Here is a 22,828-nt window from a genome sequence, read left to right on the forward strand (position 1 = left end):
ATAGTTGAAGCCTTGCCTGATACAAGAGAAGTCTTGAATGTGTGGTAGAAAGACAGCGTTTCCAAACTTAGCCATTCACCCCTAAATGTAAAGAGCAAGTGCTGGAAAAAGTCCATGTGATGTGCAAGCTGTAAATTCTGGGACCATCCCACGTGGGTGAGTCATGTAATTTCACCTCCTGAAGGCTCTCACATGAACAGCTGCATGCTTTTTAAAACAAGATATGTTTGTGTACTCTACATTAGCATCAGCAATTATTTTGAGCTCTCTCATAAATGTGTATGGAATTGAAGACATAATTAGGAAGATTTAGGAAGCTTTGTATTTTCTGAAGTTACTTTCTATTTTGCAAAAAGAAATATTATCAAGAATTAGTCCACTCTGAAGGACAATTTTTTAAAAGGCTTAACAAAGGATTGATTGGTTAACCAAGCATGGGTAGGTGCCTTTTGTGTTATAAGTTATAGCTTTAATGTCATACAACTAATATTTGCAATTCCTGGGATTCGTGAAGAATTAAACAACTTGAAAATTGTTTAGACAACTCCAAATTAGATCTTTCTATTTTTATGTGCAGCAAGTGTGAAATTAAATTTTGATAAATGTGCATGGTTGCACAATATTGGGCCTGTTAAAAGGTTACACTGAGAACCTCTTATTAATTTTCACCTTGTACTTTAGCACATTTACTTTTTATTGTGATGTCTAGCATTGCTTTACATAGAAGATGATCCTTCAAGAATGTTTTCACATGTGTGGATAGATTTTAAGTTACCACGTAATGGTGTAGAGAGGCATTCAGGCAGTAATTATGAGGAAGAGAGCTTGAGGAGACTAAATTATGTGTTTCCAAATGGCCCTCTTCTAATCACCCTTTTGGGGGGTAGAGTCTTAAACTGTTTGTTATCTTTATTTGTGCCCTTCCTTCCTTCCTTCTTTCCTTCCTTCCTCCCTCCCTCCCTCCCTCCCTCTCTCCCTCCTTTCCTTCCTTCCTTTCTTTCTTCCTTCCTTTCTCTCTTTCTTTCTTTCTTTCATTCTTTCTTTCTTTCTTTCTTTCCTCCCTCCCTCCTTTCTTTCTTTCTTTCTTTCTTTCTTTCTTTCTTTCTTTCTTTCTTTCATTCTTTCTCAAATTAAATACCAGCCAGACCCATACATTTCAACACTGCAAACTAGAAGAAAAAGGCAAGTCCTTTAGTTTTCCGGCATAGTTCCATTTCTTTCAAAACCCCAGTGGGCAGTGACTGTTGTACAATGGTATCTAATTGTCCCTGAGAATCTCAGAGAAATGCTCACATACCCATGCACACATTACACACTCCTGCACTCCTGAGACTTAGTCCATCCGTGGCAATCTGTCTCACCTCGTCAAGACACTGTGCTCTCTCATCTCTGTTCAAGCACCTGACAGATTCTTCTTGAGGAGGAGTGAGAGGTCCAAAATTCTCTGAGACAAGAGCTTTTGAAGCTTGCTTAGCGTCTGGAAGTGGGAGAGCAGGAGAGAGTGAAGATGGCTGGGAAGAAAGGACTTTAGAGGAGTGTCAGACCGTGCTGCCTTCACTGCCCCACTACAGGACTAAACCTTATGATCGTCAGCTTTTGGGTACTGGGAGGGGTGGAGGGACATTGAGTCCACCCGAGCCCCTTCTCCCTGAGGATACTAGACTCCAGACATATGGAGTAGAGGAGGATGAACAGCGTCCTCTGGCTGACCTCTGTAGTCCCTGGGCAAACCCTCTGGGAGAGGATGTAGCAATTGTCTTCTGCCGCCTCACTCAAAAGAAGGCACATTAAGGTATAGGTTTATACATTCTATTCCATACCAGTAAATATTTCTTAAAACATTCTACTGGGTTTGTTTTTTTTTTTAAGACTGATTTAAAGTATTTTCCCTGTCTTTAAGAATAAGGACCACAATTTCAAAACATTCTCAATTGGAAATATTTGGGTAGACAAACTATACTAATGAAGAAAGGGGTAAGAATGTAAGACATGTGCTAAACATATGCGGTGTTCAGTTTCATGCCAGAACAAATTACAAATCAGGACAGCATTGTACTGTAGATGGTGGGCAATCTCTACAGAGGTGGGCAAGCCAAAAGCAGCTCCGTGAAGGACAGGAAGCTTGCAAGTCATAGAAACGTAACTTTGCAAATGCAAGTATGTTCAGTTGTCACAACAGAAAATTCTTCCTTGATAGGGCTTCTCCTACGCCTCGACCTTCACAGTACATCAGCAACACAAGGGGAGGAGAGTAATCCAGGGTCTTTGCCTCAAGGGAGAAAATAGTCAGAGACGTTAAGACCATTTTAGTAAAGATGAATAAATCTTCATATACCCAGATTTAAAAACATATATGATTTAAAAACATACTAAAAACATGACATCATTTAAATGCAAATCCTCTGCTCGTGCACCAGCAGGGTGCTCAAACTGCTAGTGCAAATATTTTTACATGGACAAGGGTGGCAACTTTAACCCGAAACACTATCAGAGAGACAGTCACTGCCTTGTGTAGACGCTCGAGATTCTTAAAAAGAAAGGAAAAAGAGCCATGATAATTTTTTTCCAATCCAAAAGGGTTGTTTTTTTTTAAATGAGAAATAGTAGATTTGAATTAGTGTCATAGAAACGTAACTGTTCTTCATGACAGCCATCATTGAAGAAGCATGGGATGTCCTAGCTGGGAGACTTAGGCATCCACAGGTTCTGTTGATGGGTTGAAGAGGTTCCAGTTCCTTGAAAAACTATGCACAACTTATGTTTATATTTTGAGTGCTTTCGAAATATTCTCATGAGAGCCAAGGCTTCCCAAACATTAAGAAACCATGTTGGAGAAAGGAGGGTTCAGTCGATGGAGACAAGTCTATGCCTCTTATGTTTAAAAATGACCTGTGCAGCAGAGAAAAACTTTGTAGTTAACTGAAGTCTATAACAAAGCAAGGGTTGTGTTTATGCCTTCAAACAAGTGTAATACAACAACTCCCAGTAAAATGGTTTCCTTTTGGATGAATGTTTAGATGTACAAACTATTTGTCACCAGACACTTTCTTTACAGTTTGAACATTTAAAGAGCCATGGGAACCAAACATGAATATAACTATGTCATACATTACTGATAAATACTCATGAAAGGGCTGGCAATGTAAGGCTCAACCTAATGACCAAGGGACATTAGGATAGATAATGAGTAGGGATCTGGTTACATACCTGGTTGTGGGCTGTGAAGCACATAGTGGATTTAAACGCAGCAGTAAAAAGTTATGAAAAGCGCTATGTTCTGCTGAAGGAAAAATAAACTAAACTTGAGGCTTGATTTCATTCTTGTTGCAATTCTAAGGATAACTGGTCAAGTGGAGAAAATTAAGATTCAAGTATCATTTTCTCATCCACAAGAGGATGACAGAAGAACAATGGGATCCATTTCCATTATATTAAGTTAGCGTAACTGGGGATAGAGTGCTGCAAGTTTCTACTTCTAGATTAATGAAGGGTGGTAGAGACACAGTCACGTGAGTGTTAGTAAACTATAAACCCAAGGCCTTGCTTTGCTTTGCTTCAAGGGATCAGTTTACATGGATCCCTTGCAACTTTAACCTCAAAATACTGTCAGAGTTGAGATGCCATGGACAAGAGCCCTGTTGCCGCTCTTATCCGTGGGTGATCATTAGCTGACCCACCTGTGTCCTGGGGCAGCAGTTGGCCTCCAGCTCCTCCAGCTTCTGCCAAAATCCTGACTCCCCAGCAAGATGCATGCTGAGCTCTGTGGTAGAGCAGTAGCTTTCTCTATCTGAGTTACTAAAACATACAAAACCAGAGAGAGAGAGAGAGAGAGAGAGAGAGAGAGAGAGAGAGAGAGAGAGAGATAGAGATAGATTGAAGAGAGTTTTGCTCTTCTGGGCTTCAGAAATAATCATAACTAAGAGAAGCCTATGAATCCATTGTACTTTGCCCTATTTGTAAAGTGAGTTTTGTTGTTGTTGTTTTAATAATAACAGTAGTTGAAGACCCCACTTTCAACAAAGAAAGCAGAGAAGGGGGGTGTCCAGGTCAAGAATGTCATAGGCCTCATATGTGACTTTGGAGGTCAAAGATGTTGACATTTGGCAGCAAAAATGAAGTTGGTGCCAAGATGTCATTTGCAGAAAGAGATACCTGGATCAAACTTATAGAGAAGGACCTATATCAGCTCTTTGTGAAAATATTGGTGAGAATTCTTACATACCACATTGATCCAGCCAAAGGGGTAGAGAATCATGGGCCAAGCTATGAACTGATAACGTCCATGGGGCTAAAGAGATGGCCTCAGGGGCTAAGAACATGGGTTGTTCTTCCAGAGAACCACGGTTCAGTTCCTAGAACCCACATGGTAGTTCTCTACCATTTGTAATTCCAGGTCCACAGAATCCAATGCCCTTTTCTGACATCCTTTGGCACCAGGCACACAAAGAATGCATTTTTATACATGCAGGCAAAACACTCAGACATATATAATAAATAAAGATGAACTTTAAAACTCAATTAAGTCCTAGAAGAGGATGTACCACAAGGAATAAAAATGATCTTGGTCTTGTACCTGGGTAGGACTGTTGTTGGTTATTTTCCTCTTTCTGGAGTTTGCATTGTGCCTTCTAGTTCTGTGGAAGTCTTTCCTCAGGAAGATGGCTTTCTGATCAGATCCAGCTCAAGTGCTTCTGGGTCCTGCGTTTGGAGTGTGTGGTGTCTTCAGTGATAGAGACTCATTTTCCACCTCAGGGGACAACCAAAGATAATGGCCTGTAGTGATTTAGGAGACTCTTGGTCAACTCTGACCAAAAACTCAAAAGAGCCTTTCTTATGCCTGGTTGTTGGCCAGGCGGGGAGGGGATGGTTGTTAGATGGTCTTTGACTCTTAGAGGGAAGACTGTCAGGTCCAGACTGGTAAAGTCTTGTTTAGACTCTACGTGTATATTTATACAGAGACTTAATTGTCTCATGGTTGGTTTTGTAAGAGAAATGCTAATAGAACGATTCCTTATGACTTACTGTTGCTTTGCCTTCCTTCTTCCCACTCCTGTATTTATCTTTCTCTCACATCCTGATTAGCAACCCCTCTTATTTACTACCCCCAGGCCTCATAAGATCATATTTGCCCCTCCAGACAGACAAAATGGCTGAATGCTTGCCACCAAGCCTGAGTTTGTCACTTGAAACCCACACGGTAGAAGCAGGGAACCGACTCCTGTAAGCTGTCCTCTGACTTCTACACAGGTGCTATGGCAAGTGTGTGCACCGCATGCATGTATGTGCACATGCACACATACACAAAACATGTAACATTTTAAAAAATGATCTCAAATCAAGTGGAATTAAAGGAAAATCAGAAAAACCGTTTTTGAGTTCTTATATGCAGCTGCCCTGACTTTAGAAGACATTATTTCTTTTTATTCAGCCTCTGCCTCTTACCCTTCTCCTCTTCCTGGCTCCTTTTTCTCAATGGCCCTTGAGCCTTGTAAGTCTGAGAATCCCAGCATCTTGTATCTTGACCAGCCTGAGTCAGTGTGACTTCATTCCAGTCAGAAGTACCAGATGCTCTCTGTTCTCAGGCAGGGAGTCTGGGGCCTCTTAATGTGTTGGTCCCATCAAGTCCATATGTGGTGGGAGCTCATTCCTAGTCCAGATGTAAAGGTTACTCACAGCACATGTTAGTTATGTTTTGATGTGGCAAGCCATGCTGGACTCAAGGCTCTGAGACTCACTATGTAGCCCAGGCTGGCTTTCAACTGATAGCAATCTTCATGCCTCAACCTGCTGGATCCTGAGATTATAGACATGAGCCACTGAGCCTGGCTTTCAGTGCTTTCAAAAAGTATAATTTTGAGCCAGGCACAGTTCTAAGTGTTAGAAAATAAAAGATAGGACTGTTATAAGTAAGTACCGTTTCATTACTTTAAAAGCCCAGTTAATTCTTTTACTCAAGGTAATAGTCTTGTTACTGACTAGAAAGAAAAGGTTCAGATCTGCATTCTCTAGGTATGGCTGTAATAAATGTGAGGAGGATTACAGAAGACTTTGTGATATGTCTGGCCACTCTGGGACTGCACTCTTGCTTCTATGTGAGAGGGAGAGAGTGTGCAAAGAAAATGCTAATTTTCTTTGGCTGGCACAGGAATCACCCCAAGGGGATGAAAGAATTCCTTGATGAACAAAAACCAACTAAATCCAAGAATATGCAAGCTAGGGACATTTGGAGATGGAAACGTCTAACGCAACACAACACAAACAACACAACAACACACACACAGCCCACCCCAACCCACCCCACCCCAGCCCACCCCAGCCCAGCCCAGCCTAGACCTTCCCAGTGTCTGGGTTCTCAAATGAGAGGTTGGTTGCTGTTAGGCATCTTTCTAAAGACAAGTTTACATTTGAGCTAGTACTGGATCTTTCAATTTGAAGACAAAAGCAGTAGGGAAACCTCGACTTAGAAAGTCTCTCACCACCACCCCCCACCAAGCCTCTCTCTCTCTCTGTCCCTCTGTCTCTCTGTCTCTCTCTCTGTCTCTCTCTCTCTCTTTCCCTCCCTCTCTCTCTCTCTCCCTTAAAGATGTAAGGCCATAATTAATTAGTGTTCTGCATGACTAGAAAGATAATTTTACCTTTTGTTCACAATTACTTTATCTTTTCTTTTACCAAGGGGTGTTGAAGAATATATTTTTAAATTTTTAATTAAGAGTCATGTTTAGGACACTTGTATCACTATTGTCAGAATTGGTGATGTCTTCTTTACCCATGAAGCACTGGAGAACTGAGGAGTAGAAGGGAGTTGTAAGGACAGTACAAGCTGAATTCTCGTCACACATCAGCTGAGAAGTTGAGGACAGGGATCACATTTAATATATTATGAGGGCATAAAGAATTGGAGATGCTGGAAAGAACAGAAAAGCAATACAACCTCCACATCTTTGAGAAAGAAAGTCATATTTCCATATTTTGAACTTTCAGAAACTAGAAATATTATTGGTCTATAAGGAACTTGTCTGAAGTGTGTGAAATGATAAATCTCAACTAGTCAGAGGAAATGAAAGCTAGAGTAGGGTTGTATCTATAGACGAGGCAAATGGGAGCCACTTTAACCTTGACCCTTAGGCAACTGTTTTTAGGTCACATCTTTTCCCTCTTGAGATGCAGTGGCTGCCTTCCCACCAGTTAAGTCTCTTGGCTCATTTATACACTCAAATTCCATCAAGAGAAAGCCTTTCATGTCTGTTTATATCACACTCTACTTCATTTTGTTTATTTAATGATTTATTAAAGCAGCATGACTCCCTGGGAGAATTAGAACCTAGGAATAAAATTATTTAAAAATTATGTTTATGTTGTGATTTATAGAATTGCAAATTGTCAGAGACATGAGGGATCATAGGGAAGCCATACACTGTTGCTTGGAGCTCACATCTTAACTCCTAGCAATCTCCCCAAAGTAGCCCCAGAAGGAAGGCATATGCAAGTTGAGTCAAAGCAGACACATTGAATGAATATGCCCAGAAGCAAAAGGCTGGTCAGAGGGCAGCATCAACAGAGAATACAAATACAGAAGCAACTTTGCAAGCCAATCCAAGACCGGCCCCATTCTCATCACGATTTATAGTTTCTCTTATGGAAAAGAGAAAGACATTTTGCAAAACAAAACAAAACAAAAAACAAACCAAAAATAACAACCAAACAACTGCAAAAAAACCAAACAAAAAACAAACAAACAAACAAAAACAAACACACAATTCTTGACCCGTGAGCTCATGATGTTGTATGTAAAAAGCAATAGCACCTGCTATCGAGAGTCACTTCACGCTTTGCTGAGCCCTCTGTGTGTCAGTCTTTAATAACTCACTCACTACTACAAGTCCCGATTCTCTACTGGGCGTATTCCACTAGTTCTGGGGATGGAGGAATGAGTGCTAAGAGAGGCTCCCGGAGCGGCAGGGTGATACAAGATGTAAGAGAGTCCTGTAAGAATTAGGAAAAGTGAGACCTTGCAGTTGGAGGAGAGTAGGGAGGGTGTGTGTGTGTGAGCTTCAAGGAAGGAAATTGAAGGAAGGAATATAATTAGAATCTCAAAAGTACAATAAAATAATAAAATACAGTAGGACATTCTGTCAAAAATCTAAGCACTTAGGTTTTTTTTTTTTTCGTCCTTTAAGTGTCACTAAAGGATTTTAAGAAGAGTAGTACTGTTAGGTTTGGCTCTTAAAAATAACACTCAAGGCGTTGCATGGAGCCTTGATCAAAGATGGGGCTGGTCTCAGTAGACAACTGTGGTTAGACGAAAGGTAGGGTTTGAGTAAAGGCCATTCATTCCAGTGGTGCCTGATGTACAGGAATTGTTTTTGAGAGACTTAAAAGTTCAACTTAAAATGGATTCTATGGGCACTAAAAAAGCAGCTGCCTCAACACTGATTGAGACAATCAGACTTGTCCTGTTCAGACCTTACAGGTTCACCTATATAGCAGTAAAGGTACTTGCTAGAGAGGTTTGCTGGCTGTGCCTACAGAGTTCCATGCACACAGTGGCCCAGCATGTTTTCAAACTGCGAATGGAATGACAGCAAGGTTAAAAGCTGGCTTCTGTTGTTTCACTTCTGTTAAAAACTGGGCTGAGAAAGGTGGTCCCAATTGGCAGCCTCTACGGTTTATATTTGAAGAACTGCCCTCTGTGGTAATAGGAAACAGGCCATGTATAGAAAACTCCATCTGCAGCTTTGAGGTCTAACAATGTCGGGCTTGACGGAGGAGAGCACCTGAGTATCTAATTCCTAACTCCAGAGAGCAAATGTGAGCCAATAGAACAGACGAATCCTTGACTACAGCTAATTTCTTGACTATCCGGCCATTGATTTTATGTTAAGTATCCTTCAGGTTTCTCAGTTCGTGGAAAGAACTGAATAGAAATGTGGAGAAACACAGGTCTGCAGTTCCAAGAATGTACAGTCAAGGTCACACTGACCGCTGGCAGGAAATAAAGGGGTCATCTTTTCCTGCTTGTTGTCAGATCCATTTTTAAGGTGGGGGAGGGGTGAGTGGATTGCAAACAGCCCAACTGACCCCTAGTTAAGGCTCATGCCGTAGAATGCACTTTGCCTTCATGCCAGCTTAGAGCTGAGTGTCAGGATCTGATGGGCATCAAGTGAGCAGGCTCACAATGTACAATTTCTCTTTTCTGAATTTATTATTTGTGTGTGTGTGTGTGTGTGTGTGTGTGTGTGTGTGTGTGTGTGTGGTGTGTGTAGACCAGAAATTGAATTCAGGAGCCTTTCTCTAGAACTTCTTACCTTACTTTTTGAAGCCAAGTATTCCTTTCGACCTTGATGCACAATGAGGTGTCAGAGTCTGCATGGTTCTAGCCCCCCAGTGCTAGCATCGCAGAAGTGTGGCTCACTGCCTGACCCTGATCTTTTTGCACCGATAATGGGGCTTTCATAACTCAGGTTTTCACGCCTTCACAGCAGACACTTTTATCTGCTAAGCTATCACCTCAATATATAATCTATAATTTCAAATTCTCTTCATCTATGTGATTTTGGATGTAGTGCGGAGTAACTTTGGTGCAATGGGGGGAGCCATTCATGGGGTAGAGTGAGGCGACTCTTCCAGTTTGGCTGAGTAATATGAGAATGATTTGCCTATTTTCTCCATTCAGTTGATTGCTTCGTTATCAAACGAACTGTGACTGCAAAATGCAATGGTGGGAGATACACCCGCCTAGGATCTCTCTGATCAGGAGGCTCTCATGGCCATCCTAGAACCACACATCATAACTCTATTTTGCCGACTGAATCTAAATAAGAGTAGGCCAAACTTTGCTGGGAATCTGTCTGGAACAAACAGGGAGGTAACTTATAATCCCATAAATCTTAAGGAACTAAGGTGATTGATTGTCAGAGACATTTGGAGAGCTTTTGCATTTTGAAAAATCACTCTCCTCTCCCCCATTTCAAACCACAGAGTAACCCACGCATGTCCATCAACACAGCCCTGCCAGCATTTGACCTGGTTTCTCCTGCACGCACAGCTCTGTTGCCCTGGATTAATACCGGACACATTAGCTGCAGAGGTCTGCAGTTTCCGGGGGCACTTGGTCACTGGCAATAAGTTTGCACCGACAGTCCCTGAGGGCTTGAGTTCATCTTGCCTAGCTCTGTGCTAATAGTCAATAAAACGTGGCTAATTTTAATAGCATTCTTTTAGAACATTACTATTAAGGCACAATTATAATTTTTCTATAAACAAATGAACATAGAACAAAAAATACTGCAATAAGTAACCAAGCAAGTTGTGTAAAACTGTAGGCACATGTGTAGGTCAAAGAATACTTTTGGAAATCTGGTTCTTTAGTGGTACTGTGGGATCGGGAACCTGAACTCAGGTTGTCCGGAATATGCAAGAAACACACTTTTCCCTACTGATCCATCTCACCCAACCCAAAATTCTCTCTTTCAAATCAAATACTGGAGGCTAAAGGTTTTATTATTTCTAAGTCATTTGGAGACTTTTGCATAAGGCTTCTTTCTATAAGGTGTGGCAATTTTTTTTTTTTTTTTGGTTCTTTTTTTCGGAGCTGGGGACCGAACCCAGGGCCTTGCGCTTCCTAGGTAAGCGCTCTACCACTGAGCTAAATCCCCAGCCCCACTGAGCTAAATCCCCAGCCCCATGTGGCAATGTTTTGATGCGACGTTTGAAAATGTACTCACAGACATGTTAGTTAGCTGAAGTATCGACACGACACTGTATTTCTGTGCAGAAAGTCAGCAAGCACTAATTTTTCTCTTGTTTTGCTTTGCTTTAAGTGATGATGATCAAAGCCAGGGTCTTGTGCACACTGGACCAACAACCTTTTGCTGAGTCTCGTCTCCAGCCCCTTGGCTGATCTTCTTAGCCAGGATTAAGAAGGAAGGGCTTCAGGCAATTATTCCATCTTGCAAACCTTCTCACTTTGTAATCAGTAATGTTTAGCATGAGAGGCCTGATTTGATCTAATGTTCGTGATTTGTTTACTAAACACATGTGTTTTGATCCAAGTGGCAGCTTTTTAGAAATGAGCATGAGAAACTGATGAGCATCTTGTAGCAAATAAATAAAGGGTCCTCTTGTGAAAATAGCCCTGTCCCATGTTCGACTCCCGTGTCATTAAATTTTATCGCCTGTTACTGTAGGAGCACAGAGGAAACATTTCTGTTTATTGTTTAACATACACTTTCTCAGCAGAGGGCGAATTGATGTCAAATATTGACTCTTTTTAATCCTGAGTTTTCAAATTCTCATATTTCTGTGACTTTAATGCTATTTCTTTTCACAAGACCTTGACTGATTTACTAGGGAGGATCCTTGAAACATGAGGCCCTGACATTTGAACAATTCTATCTACTCCATACTTATGAGAATTTCCTGTATTACTTGATCTCATGTGACTGAACAGGACAATCTTTCTATTTAGTATTGACAGCAACAAGGAACAGAAGAGCCATTCCTGGGCTAATAAATATTTCTTGTGCATGACTCTTGGCATATCTTAAAATTGAATTCAAGGCCTAACTTAGTCCTTTTCTAGGAATTTCTAATGACTCTCCACACACTTCTAAATTTTTAAACACCAGAAAAAGATCGAATTCTGGTGTCTGTAGTGGAAACTATTGAAGTTTAAGCCATCTTGAAGGCCAACCCCCAACAGGTTTGGGATGAAGAATCTTGTCATTCTGTATAGCCATCATTTAATAGTAATTGGTCATGTGAAGAACTGTATAGGACATGAGGATAAAGAAGGAACCATTCTTATTTGATAAAGTAGGTCACATCAAACGATGAGTAATGTTTTCCAAGGCCGAGAAAGCACAGTGTATTTCCATTTCCTTTAAAAGCAGAGACATCTTGATTACATTTTCCTGAAGATGATACTGGTATTTTTTACTCTGTTTTTCGTCAAGCAATTTTTTATGTCAACTGATAAGTACCCTCCTTTCTTCTTTAAGTCCTCTATGTTACACCTCTTCTTTCTCCTGCTACTCCTCCAGTAGTACTGACCCACGAAGACAGAAGCTTCGTGCATCTGCAGGCCTGGGCATGGCAGGGTGAGCTTGCTCATGTGTATGTGTGTATGCACACATTGGAAACGCACACATAATAAGCACCAAATTATAACTGACATGTAATGCAATCGTATATGTGTTCTCTGTAATTTATGCCTCCCATGGAAGGAGTTTTTCATATAAAATCATGAAGTTCTCACTTGATGAGTATTTAGTATTCATTTGTGTGTGTGTGTGTGTGTGTGTGTGTGTGTGTGTAGGTATGTATGTATATTTATATGTACTAGGTATATACTTTTAGGTAAATATAAAATAACATGATTTTTTAATTCATATCAAATAAGTTTTGTGTTATGTATCTCTCCTCCCTGTTTATCCACCTGTGTTGATGTTCTCACTCCCTATTTTTTTTATTTCCCCCTTTATGTCACCTTTGTCCTGCTATTTGCCTAAGCATCATCACACAGTTGACTTCACTTTCATCTTCGGTGACCATCTTTGACATGACTATTGATTGTTGGCCATCTTTTGGCATGTCCTCCTATGCTACATAACCATTTCCTCCAGCAGACTTGCTTCTGTGTTTCTTATCAGTGCACACACGAACACACACACACCACACACACCACACACACACACACACACCACACACCACACACACACACACACTACACATACACACACACACAGACACACACACCACACACACACCACACACCACACACACACCACACACCACACACACACCACACACACACACACACACCACACACACTATACACACACACACACACACACACACACACACACACACACACACACACACACTGAATTTAAGTCCCTTTTTCAAAGTAGGGTGTGTTGAGATCAGGGTGTAAGCCAAGAAAACTCACTTTGCAGACAGAAGCTAAAAAATGAAAGCTTTATTTTCTGAGCTCTCAGAGAGGCGACCAGTTCAGGATCTGAACTATGTCCCCAAACAGAGATAACACAATATTTTTGTAGGATGGGAACACAAAGCAAGGGGGAGTTGGGTGAGATGTTGCATTGTCCAATCATATTTTGATACCAGGGTAAAGGCAAGGAAGTTAACATTGGTGACTGGGCCTTATCTGGGTCACCTGGTTTCAGGGTCCTTGAGTCAGCTTTTGTAGTCAGGTCCCTGCCTGGACTCTGACCTGGAATCTAGAGTGAAAAAAGAACAAACGAGTGGGCAGGCTGCACGTAGTCAATTAAGTCAAGACCAGCAACACTTTTATTTATGACTTGTGTGCCTTAGTTTAGATAACAGCATCTTCCTTTTTTGCACCCTTTGCTGGTTAGCAGACAAACATGAATCATCTGAAGAAACAGAATAGGAGTGGGGTTCAGGGATCTGGAACTCCATTTTAATCCCACCAACAAGGTGATACTCGTTTCTGAGATGGATGAACTCAGGAAACTACCTCCTAGCAGGTTGCAAATCTTTTTCTTCCATTCATCATTTTTAAAATTTGTATTGATGTATTCTTATTTCATTTAGACAAAGACGTCATATTTGGTTATTGTTCTCAAGCATTCTGACACTTTGGAGCCAAACTAGATAATGTCTCATATCAAGAATTAGCTGATGCTTATTCATGGAGCTTTCTAGTACTTTATAACTTTATTTCATCACTTTAATCAATCCATCTGCTTCATCTCAACTACTCCTATGCATGCAATTTTTCAAATAAACTGAGCATTTCAGATTTGGATGAGGGATACTCAAGATGAATGGTATGCACAGATTAATGTTGAGCAAACGAGAATAGTAGCAATCTGGCATGCTTTAGCCCCAGCAGAAATATGCTATACTTCTCTACATGTTTAAGTTTTCCTCTATAATGAGCCATTCTACAAATCTTTGCAATTTTATGTGGTTTCTTAGTGTTTCTGAAATGATAGAATTTCTTCGATGACACCTTTTTCAAAAACTCTTGAGAAGAATTTATTTTGGTTCCATTCCTTACTTCAAACAAATCATTATGCCCAAGGAAAGGGGACATGCTGTTCTGCTGAGAATAGGAGAGGAGAGCCAACAGTGGGCAGACTAAGGAGGGGCTCCATGGAAACCACGGCCTAAGCATGGATAGTGTGGATGGCGTGATATGAGCATGTACACAGGGGAGCCGAGCTGGGAAGGTCTTAGAGACCCAGAGAATAGGACTACAGTTTCTGATTCGTTCAAGCTCATGACTGCATTTGGTTAACAACTTGGGCTCATATACAATAGTTTGAGATGCTGTTATAGAAATTGTATTAGTTATTTTATACTTATGTAGACCATAATACACATTGAGAACTAAAAGGGAGAATTTTATTTGTGCCATTTTTTTCTTTCTTTCTTCCATGAACTCTAAGTAGAGCCACCAGGCTACTCTTCTTTTCCCCTTTGGGCATCATTACTTCTGCCTCCACAGATTCTTCAAAATGGTTTATTGGAATAAGAAAAACTATAGAACAAATCAATATCATAGGCATATTGATAGAAAATTCTCCAATCTGTATTTACATAAAATTGGCTTTTATTTCTTTTAAGCTGGGAAAAGTTAAGAAAAAATATTTTCAAGTCACTTCACTTCCTTATCCTTCTCACTGCCCTTCCCTTCTTCCTAACCTTCCACACCTCTGACCTCCCCTCTGCTTCCTTCACCTTCTCTTTCTCCTCCTTTTCTCCCTCCTCCTTCTACTCCTTTTGCTTCTTCCTATTGGTCTTGATCTTTGTTACAAGATATTGACTCTTTAGAAATCTTCCTTTCCTAGGGTGGTGTTTTAGTTCTGGAATTCCAACTTACTATCAATTGCAGGTTATTAATAAGTATAGGATTAGAAAAAGAAATAAAAGTTAAGTCAGTAATATTACTTCCACCTTAGAAAATTATAGTAATAAAGGGAATAAATATCTAATGATTATAATTCCAAACTGAATTATTATTATAGACAATTTGTGCTTCCATAGAAACAAGTCATGACTATTAATCTACAAGTTGATGTCTACAGAACTTTGATGATGCTTCTGTATCATTTGAAAGATGCTTGCTTATGTTAACAGTAAAGTGGGAGCCTAAAGCAATTAGCGGTTTATTGAAGAAAGTCATTGATTACTAAACACTGCTAGGGTAAGACTAGCAATGTTCAGGGGATATGGACTGGCAAAATTTTAACGTTTAGTTCATTTACAGTCTTTAAAACAATATATTACTTAATTGTATATATTTTAACATGTACTACACTCAATGCACAACGGAAAATTCAAAATATGCTCCATCCTAAGAAAAGGGGGAATGTTACAAAATAGAAATTAATAACGATATCCTTCAAGACATTAGTTGTCACAGGATATCTGGTAATTGAAAGTGATATTCATTACATTGTATGACAAAAGAATGATTATTTAACAGTGTTGAAAAGAAAATAGCAATAGAAATGATGTAAGTGAAAAAACTGACATTTTTTTTAAAATAGAGTTCTTGAAAAACTGTTAAAGCCAGTGTATATTATGACTAAACATAAGAAAGAAAACAGTGATTTTTGTCTTTGGAAAGTTCTCTTGCCTTTTTTAACTTTTATTTTTATCACTCAGACTCCAATCATGTCCATTTTATTATTTATAATAAGTGATAGAAATAGTCAGATCACAGAACTGTAAATAATATATTTAACAGTAACTCTGATGGTCGCTGTTGTTTATACATCCTTTAATCTATTCGCATACTTCATCCAAAAGCACTGTCATTATCTGTTTAGTTTATTTACTTAGTACAATTACCTGCAAACAATTATCTTGCCCTTGTGGGTTCAGTACCTTTCTAGACTTTTAAGAAGGTTCATATGACTCGATCGCTCCACACAGTTTTTCTCTTACAGAGCTCCTGACACACAGGGACATAGAAAAGTAGACTAAAAAATCACAGCACAGCAAATATACCGCCATTGGTCCTCAGAGAGTTTGAATCTTCATGATAGATTAGCTCATCTCTAGAAAGTGCACATACAAGTTTAAAATTTAGATTATTCTACATATAAGGAAGAACAGAATAGAACAGAGGCAATTTTGTTTTGAACAGACTAGAACGTAGGCAATTTCCAAAGCACTAGACCTGGTTGAAAATCTTGGAGCTTCAGGTCCCTTGACAGTTGCCACCATTGTTTGCCAAGCCACCTGCAATTCCATAACAGAAGATCCATGCCCAATAAAGTAAGTCGAACCATTTGGGATAAGGGGAGTGGCGGTTTTCTCGTATTTATTGTGAAAAAAAAAAGAATTCTCTTGAACATAATAAACAATTGGACCCTCTTTACCTGTACCCATTTAGACATTTGTTTTCCTAGAATTTTTCCTAATCTGCATATCTCCATATTTAGGACAGTTTCTGAAATTTCACCTACCTCCACACTTGTGTTAGATACACATTCAGCAAGGTACTGCAAGCATTTCCAATATGGATTTATGAACATCCCAAGAGCTTAAGACTTTGAGACTCAGTTCTTCCCTTAAATAGTTTGAAAATGTGTGCCATTTTGGTTTCTTTTGGAGCCATCAGTGTTTACAGAGCATCATTACATTATGGATGTGGACTCTACATTGGCACAGTGAGCATAGCTTCTTCCCTCGAAGACAATTATGATTTCACGATAGGCACATATTAAGTCACAGCATTTAAGGTATTGTGGCTGAGGAAGATGCCTCGTGACTTTCTAACAGAGACTGTCTAGTACCTGAGAAGAGAGATGGAGATTCCTTTTCTATATGTGAAGTTTGCACTGGATTAGAAATGTTCGTAAGGCCTTCAAGTTTGAGAGAGCAGTTAGATTTTAAAATTGGAGTCCTACTTTCAACCACTAGGAATAGGAAGGGTTGACAGGCTAGATTCTGAGACAAGTTACATCTCTTAAACTTTATATTTTACCCAAAGCAAACGGTCCAAACTTAAAACAGTATTTAGCAGCTATTATAATGCTTCTGGCCTCAGAATATCGTTTAAAATTACATATAATGACACTATGCCTGGCTAGGATGGTTTTGTTTGTGGGTCAATGGTTTCATTTAACCTGATCATCACGAGACATGCATGGAATGTTCCTGCTTTAGTGAAGTTCAAGATAGAGTTTGAAGTCAGCAGAACACCTTGTGTAACTGATAGGGACCAGACAGAGAAGAGAGGGATTATTGAGCTCTTGAACACGGAGTCTGTGATCATCAAATATTAGAACAAAGACAGGCGGCTGAGGAGATGGCTCAGCAGGTAGGAGAGCCCGCTGCTCAAGCCTAAAGGTCTAAATTTGGATCCCAAACAACCGTGTAAAAACTGAGTGTGGCCAGGAGGGCCCAGAACACCAGCAACATAGGGCTGGATGGAAGGTTGTTGTTGGGGATTGCTGACTGCCAGCCTGTCTCCTGACTCCAGGACAGATCTTGCCAACAGGTAGAAGATGAGAATAACAAAATGCTCTCCTTTGCTCTCATAAATGATACACCTCACAATAAAAGAAAAGAAAACACGGCAAATCTCAAATCAGTTATTCCTCCATAATTGTTCTGTAAAAACTGTACAGAGAGCAAATAAATGAACAATATCTAAACAGATACCTGTCATTTTTCTGATTTTCATTTACAATGAATTAGTTGAGTCCCGCAATTATAATTAAACTACTTGGATACACAGGTCTCTATTGCTGCTAAAACATGAACACACAACGGACCATGTGGTTAAGCCCCCTGCACGCTTGTTTGTGTGGTGTAAAGTGAAACCAGCCAGCCCTATCTACTCAGAATGCTAGCATGTGGTAACCTGAGGAAACCGCATGTAACAAAGAACAACCATGCCAACTTCGTGCTGTTGTTGAAACACCACCACCCAGTGCTATCAAACCACAGACTTGGTGTCTTCTGTTTCAATAAAGATAATGCCCCATAAGAGCAAGCCGAGTGTGCAGAGAGCCGTTTTCTCTGTTTTCCTTCTTACTCTACATTAACTTTTAGAATGATAGTCTACCTAGTCAGGGCTCGATTGGCTTCCTATATGGTAATATTTCAGATAGACTATCTCGATTGCATTTCCTTATTGGATTAATGATTTGCTGACTAATGTCTGTCCTTACTATACACACCTCAGAAACATCTCAAATGACACTCTCTTGCCAATCTTCTTCCTTCTCGGCTCCACACGCCTTTCTCTTCTCACACTGCTGTTGTCAGGTGTCCATCTAAGAAGTGACGTACTTGACCTATTATCTTTATTTTCTCCTTTCCTTCATCTAAAGGACTGCCGTATAAAACCTGTCTATTCCATCATCTACTGCATCTGAAAACGGTCCTCGCCATCCCTGACTTTTTGCCACTTAAGCCTGATTCAATTTCTACTGGTTCGCTTTTGCAATTTCTTAGTTGTTAAAAATAATTTTTTCACAAATTTTAAGGGTGTCCATAAATGGGATGATTATGTTATTATACTCAAAGGGACTGTATCTTATGTCTTTTTATAAATCTAAGTTTGGTGTTTACCTTTAGCTTTGAATATCTAAATTGAGCTCAGAGAGACTTCATCCTTGCAAATTATAGCTAAGTTTCTATATGCACAGCATACACACGAGGCTATCTGTGAGCCACATCTGAATTGGGGGTTGAACTTGGTGAGCTCCCCAACACATACTCTCTTCACATGTTGATATTTGGTGTTCATTCAATATTAGAAAGCTATGATACTCAGAGAACAAGAAAAAAGTAGGTCGTAATACCCACTGTGTGTGTGTGTGTGTGTGTGTGTGAATGTGTGTGCGCGCGCGCGTGCGCACGTGCACGCTGTGCAGTTAGAATCTCAGTTTGTCTCATTTGACTTACTGTAATTTTATCTAGTGCACAGTGTATGAAAGATATCAGGACAGATATAATGAAGAATCAGATATGACTCCTACTCCAGAGAAACTAAACTATAAGGTGACTCAAAATAAGAATAAGATAGACTGAGCGTGCCCCCTCTTGGGCTGATTGATCTCATGCAACACCCACAGGAGAAGAGTTTATCAGTCCTTTCAGCTCTGTGACTTCCACTGTTGTCCAAGAGAAGGCCTGCAGCTGTGTAATCCTCTGGCATGCGGCCTTATGGTTTTTAACAAGTAATCACTTCAACTGGTTATTCGGCACTATCTCTCTATAATTCTTACCTTTTAAAAACATTTTAAAAAAGTTTCAAGATTATATTATAATAACAATGTTTCTCAATTCTCTTTCCTCCCTCAAACCCTCCCGTCTACCTCTCCTAGTCTCCTTCAAATTCATGGTCATCCTAAATATAACCTGTTCAGTCCAAATAAGGTCACTTGCACGTACATTTTCAGAACTGACCGTTGGGCACTAGACAACCTGTTCTCCCCTGGGGACACCTCTCCAGGCCCCAGCTTTCTTTGGTTGCTGCAGTTCTTTGTGTAGGGTTGGGGCTTCGTGGACTTTTCCCCGCCTAGCAGGACATTATTGGCGTTCTCCTCCTTCAGCTCGTGTTTGGCCATAGCTCTGGCGTTACTGGGAGAAACAATCTCGCGGTAAACTCCCTGACTCTCTTGCTTGTATAGCCTTTCAGTCCCCTCTTCTACATTTTCCCTTAGGTGCAGGAGTGTTTGTAGACATATCCACTGGGACTGGGCTCTGCGTTTTGGTGGGCTGTGGTTTTCTGTAGTGGTCTCTCTGTGTTAAACGAGTCATTTATTTATTGTTTGTTTGTTCCATTGATCCCTAAATCATGATTGTATTTTTTTCTCTTTCTAGGTACTGTTCAGTTTCAAATATATATTAATATAGAACAATTATCAAAACACTTTACAGTACATTAGCTAGAGATGTTTGAATCTCCCCCCAGGAAGTTGGCCAACAGAAGCATGAAGCTGCTTTTCAGAGAAATCTGCATCAACTGGCCGGCTCTGATGCACTCCGGACTATAGACAGGAATGTAGGATGTTGAGGTTTACGTGTCTGAGACACTGAAACGCTAGTTTCCATTGTGAAGGGAATATCTCTCATTACCAAAAATTTAAACGAAAAAAAATATTTGAAGATCGAAATTGAAGTTATTCTAACCCAAGCCCACATTGTAATTTCAGCTCTTTGTATGTAAACTGCTAAGAACAGTGATCACTTCCTACAGCCTGTTTATCACTGGAGAATAATGTAACTTAGTTGACATGCTGATAACTCACAACTTTAATTACTTACTGTAGGACAGAGATGGTATATGTTATTTAAACCTATGTTCATGTACGTGAAAGACTAAACCTACACGTCTGAATTTTCATGGACGTGTTCATATGTATGCAGAGTGGAAACAAACATGTCTTCGATTAGGTCTTGGAAATTTCAACACTTAAGAGTGGCACATTAATAGAGTAAATAAGATATATAATAAAAAATGTATAGTAGGTATGATTTACATATTTATGTACTTAATGGCACACTATTCACTAGACTTCTAGACATTTAATAACTGTTAAAACAATATTTTAGTCTTTAAAAGCTAGGTGGTTGTCCAGCTGAAGGTTTAGATTTTGGCATTAATAATATACACAGCTATATGCATAAACATAACTTTTCTGAATAACTTGGTGCCATTTTGGAGGTGTGCTCTTTTTATTTAAGACATCCCACGGAAGTGCCTCCTGGAGATGGGCAGTTTTTCAAGTGCCTTACAAAATTATTAACTCAGATCACCATCATGGTAAGAAAGCCTTCATCAGCAGGTCCTAGTGTCATACCCAATTTGCTGAGGAAGGTGAGTGGTTTACTCCTTGTCAATCAGCTAGGGGGCGGGGCTGAGATTCGGAAGAAGGCAGAGCTCACAAAACTGGAAAGTGCTTGAGTCAATGCCGAGCTTTTCATGAGTATCTGGGAAGGCACAAAGCTGAGTCAGACCGTTGAGTAGTACTAAGAAATGCATGCCGTCACATCTGAGCAGGTTTTATCCATTAATTAGAAGTCAGGGGCACAAGGAGGATTGCTTCCCTGTTTTCCCCCAGGAAGGCATACCTTACTTGCCCCTGTAGGCCATGGCTGTGAGGATCACACAGCCACCAACAATGGCAAAGTTAGTCCCTAACATCAGTCCTTTGCGCTGCATAGAATAGTCTCTTGCCTTTTTTTTTTCTGACTGACATCATTGCTGTCAAAAGTGCTAGGCTAGCCCAGGTGACAGGCTTCATTCCTTGGTGTAGCGATTGTAAGTCTTTGAACCCTGTAAGGCAGCCCACCTGCCTCCGTTGGCCTTGTAAATTTGTGAGTGTACCTAACTGCAGACCTTCAGATCGAATCGATAAATAGAACTACAGAATGTTTTCCACTGTCTTTTAGAACTTAGGCTTTTGTTTGTTTGTTGTTTGTTTGCATTTTTTATTTTTGTTTTTCAGTGGCAGGGCTCAAAACAAGGCCCTTGCAGATCCTAGGCAAGCGCTCTACCACTGATCTACACCTCCAGCCTTGGGGAATAGGTGAAAAGGACAAAGCAAATTTATTCAATGGTTTTCCTGTTTTCATATTACACTAAACATTGAACACTAGAATACAAGTTGTTGTTTGACTTCAATTCTTACTTTTTATATTTATTCACTTTGTGTATGTATATATGAAAGAGCATGCATATGTGTGCATGTATGTGAGTGCATGTGCCATGGTGTGTGTACAGAAGTCAGAAGACAACTGGCAAATGTTGGTTCTCTTCCTCCACTCCGTGGGTTCCAAGGGTTGGACTCAGATCGCTGGTTTTGGTGGCAAATGCCTTTACCTATTAGGACACCTCACTGGCCCACTGTGGCCTCTGAATTACATGTTAAACTAATTGAGATCACCCTCTATGTTATTTCAGAAAGTAAAGCGCCTTAGAAGTTCCCTAAAAATCTTAAGTCATAATATAAATTCAGAAGTCTTTCTCAAGAACAATTTAAAAAGTTGTTCTAAAATAAAGCTTTATAATAATATACATTATTGTGCATACAATAATAATATACATGTATGTAAATATCTATTTATAATTACACATAATATTTATACATTCATAACTATATACATCTTATATATAATTATATATAATATATAATAAATGAACGAACTTACTGTTTTGTGCCAAGGCTGAAGTAGCAAGCTCATGTCCAGTGCATCCACAGTGTAGACCTGACACCTCCCTTCCAGTCCTCATACAGAGTATGTAGTGGATGTTCTTCCTTTTATTTTACCAGAGCAAGAGAACATTAGAGACATTAGATAAACCAACCATGTAGAGGTCATAAGTGACATCTACAATGGATTATTCTAGCCTTAAAAGTTATATTCTTTTTATTCCAATTCTATCAGCTTTCAAAACAAATCCTTGTTGTTTTTACCTTTAAATAACCACAGCAGCAGGGATGCACTTTAAAGAGGAAGGACATCTTTAGAGAGAGGCCCCTTTGCTCCTTTCCCCCAGTGATTGTAATTGTGCTGACTATCCAGGGAAAGTTACAGGACTCAGTGCTACGGTTTAAACTAGGGAGCACCAGTGTCTTAATTAAATACCAGCCTGCAAAACATTAAAATGCTGATTAGGGTCCTGGTGTGAAGTAGGAGCCTCTGTTTCCTGTGCCCTGGGGTCACTATACCTTGCAGATTCAATGCTTACATTACAGTAGTTTCACCTCAGAGCCCCTTGAATAGCTGAGAGGAAAGACAGGGAGACCAACAAGTGAGAGGCATAAAAGGTTGCCACTCACATTCCTCAGTACCCTTGACCCTCAGT

The 22,828-nt window shown here is 39.9% G+C and overlaps 1 long non-coding RNA gene across 1 annotated transcript; it reads right to left on the reverse strand.

Moving 5' to 3' along the window:
* Positions 1 to 12,915: 12,915 nt before the first annotated feature.
* LOC102552685 (uncharacterized) lies at positions 12,916 to 22,560 on the reverse strand. Its single transcript, XR_005502262.2, has 3 exons — positions 22,437 to 22,560; positions 22,171 to 22,277; positions 12,916 to 13,241 (listed from the first exon to the last, which is right to left on the reverse strand). It is a non-coding gene; the product is annotated as an uncharacterized LOC102552685 (long non-coding RNA).
* Positions 22,561 to 22,828: the final 268 nt, after the last annotated feature.

Source organism: Rattus norvegicus, chromosome 3 (assembly GCF_036323735.1).
Source record: "Rattus norvegicus strain BN/NHsdMcwi chromosome 3, GRCr8, whole genome shotgun sequence".
NCBI classification, from domain to species: domain Eukaryota; kingdom Metazoa; phylum Chordata; class Mammalia; order Rodentia; family Muridae; genus Rattus; species Rattus norvegicus.